We start from the raw sequence: 12,802 nt of genomic DNA, 5'->3' as shown, positions 1-12,802 counted from the left end.
ATGTGTGAGGCTCATTCTATGCTCCAGTTTCATAAAGCTTTTCTGGTTCTATTTGTCTACTTCACCTAGAACATTTAGTTCCTGTAATCCAACAGAATGAAATTGCTTGAGTGTCTCTGATAGATTCCAGGCCCAGAGCTCAGCAGTCGTGTAAATTCCATCTCAAGTAATATTCTGCTTCTGTTCCCTTAGAGTTCTTTATCCAGCTTGCAGTAGAGTTACGTGCCTTTTAATTTGCTCGTTTTTATATATTTTTTTACATGCTATGTGTGGAGAAGATGGGAAAATCTCACAAATAAACTTATAATACATTTTTGGTAAGAATTTTTAATTCCACCCTTCCTTCAATCTTAATATATGTAATCTAGTTTCTTTTTTTTTTAAAGCAAGCTTTCTTCAGTCTTTATATATGTGACCTAGTTAAAAAAAAATTGTAGGAATTCTAGTGCAGTTTATGAATGGAAGAATGTAATGTGCCTACTTCCCCTTGTCCTCTGTGGGATTTTATCTTTTTGGGGATTTTTGTCTGTTTGTTATTTTTTACCATTTTTTTCTGACGGATTGCCTCAAATATAAATAGCTCACTGACAGCTTTTCTAGCATATCACTCACAGCTTTTTCTTTAATCTGCCTCATTTCCAATGATCTGCATCTCTTCATTTCTGTCACCTACCCTCCTCACCTTACTCCTCCATCAGTACTGTCCTCAAAACCTTTTTATTGACCTAATTCAATCAAAATGTCCATCATTTTCACACACGTAACTTCTCCACTCCAAGCATCTATTCATCAGCATTCTGAAATGCCTGTTACAGCTACTATTTCTGTTATATTTCTAATGACACTTTCTTAAAATAGAAACTTATTCTCACGTATGATCCCTATTGAACAATCAAGACTTTTTGCCTTAAAATATTTCTTCTGTCAAAATATCTTCCACAGCTTTCATAAAGTGGTCTAAGATATAGTCATACAAATCCTAACAATATTAACTGAACTTAAAATTTAAATGCTTTACACAGATTATCTTTTTAAATCCTCCCTGAAACCCCTTGAAATAGATGGCATTACTAAACCATGCCCAAGATGAGAAAATTGTCTCACAAAAGATGTCACTTGTCTAAAATCAGAAGTTAAATTAATTGTCAAGATCTTTGAGCATTCTTATGCCACATTAACTGCAATGTTTTTCAGCTACAATTAAATATCTACATTGGGGTAGATATTTGCATAATTTGATTTGTATTTGTTTTAATCCTTGATTATATTCTGCCTTATAGTGAAACTATATGCAGACATGCATTCACTTTCTTTTAGACTCTGCAATTGATAAGGGCAGAAATCATGTCTTCTTAATCATTACTTTTTCCCCATTGTCTACAAAAAGGACTTGATGTGAGTTAAATGTCTTCAGTATCAAAGACATTTTAAGACTGTTGTTAATTAGCAGCTTAACTATTTGCTAGTTTCATGGTAGTTGACTAATTTTTTTCTTCATTTGGAAGAGACATTAACTTCATCATTGTGGCCTTTTCCTAATTTGTATAATTATGAACTCCTTGCCCAAATCTAGTTTGAAGCTTCAGTTGGTTAAATATGTTTTGTAGCTTTCCCGAAAGGACTATTAAACAGGTGTTCCTGAAGTAACCACTATTCACTGATGGGTAAAGTGATGCCCAAGGGCTTAGGTCTTTATTCTTGTAATCATTATATGGATTTTTTAATATTTATAATTAGGAAAATTATCTAACTACATTTTCTATATCTGCTTATCAGTTTATCTATCTACCTACCTATTTAGCTTCCCAGACTAGCCAACCTCTCATCTACCTACCTACTTATCCATATATCTGCTAAGTGATTTATATATTTATCCATCTACCTATATTTCTTTCTTTCTTTCAAGGATGGGTGTAACAGTGCACGAATTTTACTAGACTATGAAAATAAAATATAAACAAACATATTAGGGTCCTTATTTTTTCTCGCTCAAGTTAAAATGGTGGGAGCCCCCATGCCATTCATTATGAAGCCGGCTCCAAAGGTCTTCAGAGCTTCCACAAGGTATACTGCAGTCTAGAATATTTGGTTAGGACTCTCTACCTTGTTTCAACAGTCACTGTTGATATGCTAACTGTATAAGTCTACACAGTCCTAAAAGGTAAGAAACCTCATAGCTTGTGTTCATAAGGAGTGGGAAATTTTACTGAGACTTGAAGCCCTGGGATCTAGGTTCAAACTTTCCCAGGTGAAATTTTTCTCTGAGATCTTTTTTGTCTGTGAGATTATGCATGGGAGTAGGGTTTATGTCACTCATTCTTCAGAATATCCACAAAATTTGTGGATAATTCCAAATTCCTGCTGCATCCTCAAAAACCAACCATTTTTTCAGGGAGGTTTCTCCATTCAGTCTTCCAATCACGTTCCCTTTATCATTTCCCAATTTGGGAAATTCTATCTAGTTTTTCTTTGAAGGATTTAAAAACAAAATGTTGATCTCTCTTTCCTGAGTGGAGGTCAGAGTAGGTGAATTGGATGCTCAGATAGGTTAGGTTTTTTACTTATGTAATCATTCCCTTACATGTGTACACATTGATATAATAATCCATGTATCATTTTGGACTCAATAAAACTCATCAATAGTGTCTTCTGTGTAGCATGTATGTATAAGTGCATATGTGTGTGTGTATGTGTTACATGTGGCATTCTATGGAGATTTAGATGATCTAGACAGAGAAGGAACTAAACCACTTAGCAACTGAGATAAAGAGAGTAATTTTACTGGGTCAATGTGGACAAAAAGAGAAGAAAGTAGCAGAAGTGGTTATTAAGAAGTGCAGGAGGATGCTGAAAGTTACAGTAGAGAGGATGGTGGCTGGAATTTTGGTGATGTAGATAGTAGTTTATAAAATAGTGGCAATTGAACCAAAATAGCACCACTAATATTACAACAAAGAAAAAGGGTGGCCCTCACCTTGGAGAAATGATTAAATACTTAAAAGTTGAGCTCAAGAAAACATCAGAGTTGGGCAAGGATACACACTTGTTCAGTAAAAGAAACATTACAAGTGAAATGGATATTAAGAATTGGTGACTGAGAGGCCGGCCCAGTGGCATAGCAGTTAAGTTCACGTGGTCCGCTTCTGCGGCCCAGGCTTCGCTGGTTAGGATCCTGGGCGTGGACCTACTCACCTCTCATCAAACCATACTGAGGCAGCATCCCACATAGAAGAGCTACAACTCTACAACTATGATACACAACTATGTAATGGGACTTTGGGGAGAAAAAAGAAAAAAAACAGGAAGATTGGCAACCGATGTTAGCTCAGGGCCAGTCTTCACACACACAAAAAAAAAGGTTTAAAAAAAAATTGGTGAGTGAGATGATTAAATCTTCCTGAGCTGGAGAGAAGAGAAACTGCAAGGCCTGCAATTTTTAAACCAAATGGGTAATCTTTAGGTGTGTATGTGTAAAATGCCTATGTGTGTTAGTGTTCTATTGATGCATAAAAAATTACAACGAACTCAACATCTTAAAACAACACAAATTTACTATCTCACAGTTTCTCTAGTTCAGAAGTCCAGGCACAACATAACTGGGTTCTCTGTTCAGAGTCTCTCAGGCTTAAGCTAAGGTATTGGCCAGGGCTGTGGTCTCATGTGAGCTCATTTAAGTAGTTAACAGAATTCAATCCCTTACAGCTGTAAAACAACAGGCAGCTTCCATTTTCTTCAAGATGAGCAGGAAAAAATCTCAGTCCTTCTTTGAATATCTTCCTTTTTAAGGGATCCCACCTGATTAAGTCAGGTTGCCCAGATAATGCCCCTTTTGATTAGCTCCAAATCAAATGATATGTCATCTTAATTGCATGTGTGAAATCTCTTTTGGCATGTAACATAACATAACCATGGAATGAGACCCATCATGCTCACAGGTTCTGAATGCACCCAAGGAAGGGGGTTATATAAGGCATCTACCCCACAGGGTGGGAATCTTGGTGGCCATTTTAGAACTCTACCTACCACTCTATGATTGCCTCTTGTTGCAGACACTCTCCATGCCCATCCATCTCTCTCAGCATTCCCCATTACTCTGGTACCTGCAGGCAGTGCCCTAGAGCAAGCCCCTTCTCTGCCAAGGCTCCACCCTTAGGTCCACTTGTTGGGTAGATCAGAAGTCCTAGGAGTTAGCATCCTCAGTTGCTGCTCTCAACAAATGATGAATGGGAGTTGTACAAATATCTCCATTTCTGTGGCCCTCAAATACAACTAATCCATGTCCCATACTGTCTTCCAGAGATTCCTAAACGTGTTAATCTCTAGTTGTCCACACAGATAACTTCATTATTAACATTATACCCCATATGGGTTTTCTTCTCTTTTTGTGTCTCTCTTTCTCACTCCTTTCAATGGTTTCTTGAGATCACCTCCCAAACAAACCACTTTCACTCAAATTTTTATTCAAGGTGTGCTTCTGGACATACCCCAACCGACTTCTGTGAACCAGTGCTATGTAATTACAAAGCACGTTGACTATGTTGAGAAATAATGTTTGTGTGCAAGTGTGTATATAATATATACTGTATTAAATTATATCTATCTACCCATGTATACTCATATATATTTATATAGGAGTATGCATATATATACTCATGACTATTTACACATGAGTATACACTTATATAGGCTCCTGATTTTTCTGAACCAGTTTTCTTTTACATGTCCCAAATTTCTGTAATATTTATTCTTAATAAAACCTTTAGTTTTACATCAGGTTTTACTATCAGTATACATCTAATTATCAGAATAAATATTCAAGCTACTTCTGAAAGTCTACACAAAACCAATATTCCCGCCATATTAAATTGGTATGACACATTTCGACATTTCCGTAAGCAGTACATAATGATATTAGACAGAATGTTCTTCCACATACAAATATTTTACCTTACACATATTTTTCTACCAACTTCATCTTCAGCTCCTCACAGGCTAGAATTGTATTGTATCCAGGTACAGCCCAAAGTTCTTCATGTATGCCTATTGATTAAATGGTAATTTTTGTTGTATTGAATACATCAATTTATATATTTTCCTATTATATATATTTCACCCTTAAAAAAAGTACCAATTTTTTGTTGTAAGATTAGCCCTGAACTAACGTCTGTGCCAGTCCTCCCCTATGTTTTTGCATGTGGGACACCTCCATGGCATGGCTGGTGAGTGGAGTAGGTCTACGCCTGGGACATAGACCCACGAACCTGGGCCATCAAAGTGAGGCATGCAGAGCTTTAACCACTTGGCCATGGGGCCAGGCCCTCTTAGCATCCTTTATAACCTAAGATGATACATTTATCCCTACTGTTTCCTAAATCGTTATTAGATATCACTTATGAATCATCCTCCTAGTGATTAAAGAATTGCCCAGACAGATATGCTATATGAAATAATCATAATATAAATTGCAATTATAAATAAATTGGTCACAAATTAATACTGAAATCTGATATATATATATTTACCTACTTAGGCAAGAACAGTTTGAATTGATACAAGTAAAGAATACTCATCATTATCATATATTTATGAAAAATGTTTGAGTCTCCACAAGGTGTAAGACACCAAGCACTGCATTTTTTTCAGTTCAGAAACAATAAGGAAATCTACATGAGAAGATTTTATGGACTACAATTGCTTTTGTATGCATTTATATAAAATACTTTGTGATATTATCCCCTAAAGATGCAAGAAAACAGCGAAGGTATCTCAGCTCAATATACTTAATATTTAATAAAAATTTAATATTTAATGTAAGAATATACTGTTTGCTTGGGAAGAAAAACATTTGGACAAGAGACTCTTACTATTTACTTTTTCAGAACTCAACAAAAATTAGTTTAAAACTAACATCTATAGTGACAGTATTATTAGATAATAGCAATTTAATCACATGGGTACTTTTATACTACCATTTAGTAGTTTAAAGTAGCCCTACAGTTACTGCATAAAAGCACATATTTTCTTACATCCACATTTACATAAATACGAACATACTGTGAATTTGTACACAGTATTACAATATTTGAAAATTAACTTGATATTTGTGAAGAAATAATCACCAATTTCAAATTTCCATATTTGCATAATTTGGGGATATATTGTTTCTGATTTTCTATCATATATCTTAGGTACATATAATATTTTCTTTATTTTTTTTAAATGAGGATTTGTCATAAAACCAAGAAAATGAGATCATCTTCTATTTCCTTTTAGACATGTTTTATGCAAAGTAGAGGAAGCATTCAATCTGGCGTAGGTTGTACAATTCTAACTCCTTTTTAGAGCACAGCTCTTAAGAGTTCTGTTCTCACTATGTCCAATTTCTCTTGCTCAATTCTGTCTTTCTCTTTTTAAAACTTATTTGAAATTTTATTGTTATATAATATATATATTATATATATATTTGCATATATCTTAAATGTAGAACTTGAGGAATTTTCAAAGAATGAACATACCTGTATGATAACCACACAGATCAAGAAACAGAACATTACCAGAATGCCAGAGCCCCTTCACATCAGTCGCTTCCTTTCCACCAAAGACAATGATTGTCTTGACTTCTATCACCATAGATGAACTCTGCATATTTTTGAAGATACCATGTAGTGCGTATATAGATGTACAGTGCAAGCACCTGGTTTCTTTTGCTCAGCATCATGTTGTTGCATGTAAATGTAATTCCTTCACTTTCTTTACTGTGTGCTATACATACAATTGCATGAACATACCACACTTTCTTTATTCATTCTACTACTCGGTGAATGTTTTCAAAACTTTACGGTAAGCAATGATTTCTTAAACCGTGCACCAAAATGTTTTCCATAGAGGAAAAAAACTGATCAATTAAACTACATTAAAATTTAAAACTTTTGTTCATCAAAGCAAATAACTAAGAGATTAAAAATTTAAAAAACAACACAGTGGGAGAAAGTACTTGCAATACTTATATGTGACAAGAGACTCATATCCAGAACATATAATGAACTCCTATTAATTAATAAGTGAAAAGCAAACAACTCAATAGAACATTGGCTGCTATACTTTTAGAACTATTTTTATTATTTTATAAAATTATTGCTCAAAATCTCAAAGCTATTTGCAATATATTGATCAATTTATATTAAAGACCTATTAAAGCCCTACTTACCTATGTGAAACAAATTCCAGAAAAAATTTGGATTACACTAACCAGTCTCAATATTCTCCTTTAATAAAATTATTTTATCTCCATTGACTCACAATGTGATTCTAATTCATAATGTGAAGCTCATGAGGTTCAAATAAGAACAGGATAAAACCTATGACACCCAGGCTTATAAATATCAGGTTGTCAGTAATGAGCTCGAAGCTTCTGCTGTAATGCTGAGAGCTGAAAGACTGGCCTTTAGCTAGTCTATGAGAATGGATGTTGCCATTGTGCTTTCCGTTTAACTCTATTTAGCACAGATAACAGCAGAGCTATGTTCTCTCCTGTGCATGTACAGGAACCTATTCAACAACAATGCCAGGGAACTTGCTTATCCTTGTTATTCCCCAAACTCAATGGTACAGAGGTAATTCCATTTTACCAATATTTTGTCCCCTTCAAAATATTTAATCGTTAATGCCACTCCAATTATTCCATAAACAGTAAATCTATAAAGCAGTCAAGCAGTCAAGTGAAAATATTCTGTAAGAATAAGCAAATACATCTGAAACTCTTACCGTTATTCAGGCTTGGTGAGGTGCAGAATAAATGACGCGGTGGAAAAATTCTACACTGAAATAGGTTTGGCTCAAGATTTTCTACCATCTAAGTATCCTAAACAGATTTTATGATTGTTCAAGACTTCTTTTTCTCAAAACTAGTCATAAAATTATAGTTGAAAAAAACAGAATTGCTTCAGAAATTTATTAAACATTCATAGTATACCCAAGGGCTATTGGAATGATAATTGCTACTTTTGTAATAATTTGGAGTTAATAACAAATCTTGGGAAAAAAGTAGATTAAAATGAGCATAAAGTCCTGATATATTGTCAGAATAATGGATTTTCCTACTAAATAACAAAGTGGTGTTATACAAACATACAAACTAAAAACTTGTTTGTACAAAAAGTATACATGTAAAATTTTTCCAATATCGTCTGTAACAATATTTCTTTAGAAGTGCTATCAATAGCCATTTAAATTCAGACTTAAAGTTTAATTAGGATTATCATATATGTTACTTAACCTCAGGTTTGGAATATAATTTTTGATTCAACTATAAATGAACGATTAAGAGTAACGTATCTGGCATTTGTTGATTTCCTATTTTGCCAAAACACTGTGCTAAATGCTGGGCATTATTTATTCTTTCATTCTTAAAACAACTAGATCATCAGAAACGTTATTCCTATTTTATAGAGGAAGTAAATAAGAGACGGAGAGGTGAACAAACCTACCCTATGTTATGCACTTAGTAAGCAATGAGGTCAATATTTCTGCTCAGCTAAGATAAATTTCAAAACCTGTGGTCTTTCGTCTACTAAATACAATAGAGTCAAGTTTTTAAAAAACGATCATTTGGCTGCTTATTGGGAGTGATTTGGGGTCAATCATAACAAATAATGTAAAAGCACTTAAATATATTACAAATGTTACAAGCTGGTTTTCTCTTCAATTGATGTACATACTTAAATTAACACGTTATTGTTGTTTGCCCATTGCTTTTGATTTGACTTTCAAGGAAAACAAATATAGAAAGCTTGAAATATTTATTAGTAATTAGATAAAAGGAAAGAATCCTTTTCCTAAGTAATTATACTCTTTAAGTAAAATCATCATGAAAGAAATTACGAGTGCATTTAACAGAACTTCAGGTTCTGACTGTAACACATGAATATAAAGCAAACGTTTAGATTTTATTCTCATCTATGTGGGCTCCTTGTAGCAACACACTGCTTGGTAAGGGTCATTAATATAAAAATCCACACATATTAACAATTTTCCTGTATTTAAAACTCTGTTTTGCATTCTATGCTTATGTGGTTAGACATATGGTTCATTAGACTGAACTTTAAAAAATAAGTTAACACTGCAATATCCATGTCTTTTTTGAAAAATTTCTTTTTGTTTTGATTGCATATATTTCATTCTGTTTCTAACATCTTTCTTTCCAAACATATAGCCATTTTGCCTCTCTAAAAATAACAAAACAAATCTATTTCTGATGAAAACTAAAGTCAAGAGCTTGGCTAAATATCCAAATAATTAAAGACTATTTCATTATTCTGTGAGGGTTAATAATTTTAGTCACAACATTTCATTTTTCAAAAATAATTTGTTCCACCTCTAGAATCTAAAAATGCATATATGCTTTTACCGTAATAATGACGTGGGAACTAATGCACAGTCTGCTGTGGTCTGCCAGATAGCCGATTGAATTTCAAAGGGATGTGAATTAATATTGATTTAGTAGCAATGTTGTTTTAGGTACCGAGCTTCAGCTACCTCATTTTCTTTAATACTCGGAAAGCCCTGTAAGACATGCATTGTTTTACTGTTGCTGTTTGTAGTCATTTATTCAATTAACAGTTACTGCCCTAGTTAGATAAAAAGAAAATAATCAAATAGCTCTTAAAAAAAAAAGGAAAAGTGATCAAGTGTGGCCTTATTTATTCTTTGTGTCTCAGGGTTAGTAATGTCATCAGTCATCAAATAAGATGGGAGCCCAGAAGAAGACTGTTAATAAACCAAGTCAGTGGACTATGACAATAGTTGATAATGAAATCCTAATATATTCATTTTTGGAATACGGTAGGCCTATAATCTATTCTTTAATTTATTTACAAATATGTATAGAATTTATTCTCTCTATATCACAAACACACATACACACACAAGGGACATGGTTTTTTCTTACATTTCAATGACTACCAGTGATCTAGAATTGTATATAAGATAGCAACTATCTTTTACCGGGCAACATGTCTTAGGAAAACGTATTTTTCACCATCTAGCCAGAAAGATGTATATTTAAAGCCTTTTACAAAATGAACGGATACAATCTATCAAGGACTATACTTACAGGTTTAATAGATCTAATTATTCTAATATTAAAAGACATAATTTTTTAGAAGAAATTGATAGATTAGATTTATATGTAAATCAAAAGGGACAAAAATGGCCAAATATATTCTTAAGAAGGACAAAAGTTAAGAACTCTACTGAGTATCAGAGATAGCGTTATCAAGGTATAGACAGAGATAAAACAATTAAAACAGTTTGCTATTATTACAAAGACGGGAAAACAGATGATTGGAAGAAAATAGTCCAGAAATGGTCATAACGAAAATGGTTGCCTGATGTATAACAAAGTGACACCGTAAAGCAATAGGGAAATAATGGTATATTCAGTATGGTATGCTGGGTCCACTGGATATTTTTATGAGAAAAAGGTCTTTTATCTTACATCATAAACAAAAATAGCTTCTTGATATATTGCACATCTAAATGTGAACAGCAAACAACAAAGCTCTTGGAGCCTATCATTATTTTCCAGGGTAGGCAAAGAAATCTTAAACAAAAAGCACTGGCTGTAAGTAAAAAATTGGACATTAAGGGTTTTTTCTCAGCAAAATACAGTAATAGAGTGAAAATCAAACACAGAATGCAAGAAAATATTTACAAAATATATACCTGACCCCCCAAAAATTGTTTCTAGGGTGTATAGGTGTGTGTGTAAAAGGTTACAAATAATAAAATGGAAGTCAAAGGAATAAATGAGGAATAAAAACTGTAACAGGCACTTCATAGAAGATGATTCTGGATAGGCTAAAAACATATGAGAAGGTGCTTAAAATGATTAGTCATTTAGGGAAATGCTGGTTAAAACCACAAGACATTATTCTAGGAGTAAAAAAAGTTAGACAGGGGGCCGGCCTGGTGGCATAGTGGTTAAGTTCACGGGGTCAGCTTCTGCAGTCCTGGGTTCACGAGTTCAGATCCCGAGCACAGACCCACACACCGCTCATCAAGCTGTGCTATGGTGGCGTCCCACATACAAAATAGAGGAAGTTTGGCAAGAGATGTTAGCTCAGGGTCAATCTTCCTCACCAAAAAAAAAAAAAAAAAAAAAAGACAATACCAAGATTTGGAACATACGTGGAGAACCCGGAACCCACAAGCACTGGAAATGGGAGTGTAAATTGAATGGTACAAAGGCTGTGCCTTATCTTTTGAAGTTGAACATAACTCCAGGATCCAATGATTTGACTCAAGCATATACTCAACAGAGATGGCTCTGTATGTTCTCCAGAAGACATTTATGGCGACGTTCATTCCAGAACCTTTCCTAATAGCCAGAGAAGTAGAAATAAAACAATTTTTTATCAGCTTGAGAATGGTTGAATAAAGTATGGTTTCTTTCTGCAATGTAATACTAAATTATTGAGAATTAACAAACTACTACTGTACAAAGATACATGGATAAATCTCACAAACATGTTAAAAACAAAAGATGAGAGAAACATATAAAAGAGCACATTTTGCATAACCTTAATCAAGTAAAGACCAAAAACAGGCAAAATAATTTAAGCTTTTGGATCTCAGGATAATTTATCCTAGGGGGTGGTGAATGGAAGATGGTAAAAGGGGGGTCTCTGGGGTTCCGGTAATACTTCACTTTATCTATATCCTGCTACAGTTGTAGTCACTTGGTAGAATTTAACTGATTTATACCGCTATTATGATCTGTGTACTTTTATTCTCTGCATCTTGTACTTATATAAAAAGTTAATTAAAATGTTATTATTAAGGTAAAAGAGTATAACTGAAAACCTGAAACCTGGGCCTGCTAAGGGGATGGTACACCAGGTAAATTTCTCCATTTTACAGTACGTACTCAGAAATGTTTGAAGGTTATTACCAGTTATTTGCCCCTGATGAGAAAGCAGGAAATTAGCTGGAGTGTCCAGAAATATTGGACAAGTTCCAAGAGCGTGGTAAAGGGAGAAGTCTGGAAAGAGTGGACAGGATCCTCACTCTGATCTGCAGGGCTCCTTTGCCACTGGGCACCTTGTTAAAAATCTCAAGGTCAGGAATCGTGTACCTCTGATTGCAGTTGCTGCTGTGTCCTTAGATCTGTTGGAATAATTTAGTCACATTACCATCAGCATTTGCAACTTTGCACAAGGGCGGTTGAATATATTGCAATGGAATAGCATTATAAACCTCAGAAATAGCACACAGATGCAAAGTATAAAATGAATCTTAAGATGTAAAATTAAAATATGCAATTTCTTCAGGAGAGAAGTTGTATTTGCAAATAAGCATGACTGTCCGCTTTCCGTGGCAGTAGACTTAACTCTGATTAAAAATATGTGTCTAAGGGGGGCCGGCCCGGTAGCCTGGTGGTTAAATTTGGCACACTTTGCTTTGGCGGCTGGGGTTTGGTTCCCAGGTATGGACCTACACCACTCATCCACGGCCATGCTGTGGTGGTGACCCACATACAAAACAGAGGAAGATGGGCACAGATATTAGCTCAGGGAGAATCTTCCTCAGTAAAAAAACAAAAACAAAAACATGCCTAAGAAATGTATCTCTTTATGAGCACTTAATTCCCTTAATTCTTATTCTATATAAAACAAAGTAACTTCAGGAACCTCCTTGCATGGAGACAAAGAGAAAGAAACTTGTTCCTGTGCTCTCTCTTCCCTTCAGTGAAAGTCAAAGTCTAATATAGAACTTTCCATACTGTAGGTGGGACACAGCTGAT

This window comes from Diceros bicornis, chromosome 33, assembly GCF_020826845.1.
Source record: "Diceros bicornis minor isolate mBicDic1 chromosome 33, mDicBic1.mat.cur, whole genome shotgun sequence".
Taxonomy (NCBI): Eukaryota; Metazoa; Chordata; class Mammalia; order Perissodactyla; family Rhinocerotidae; genus Diceros; species Diceros bicornis.
This window is presented reverse-complemented; position numbering follows the sequence as displayed.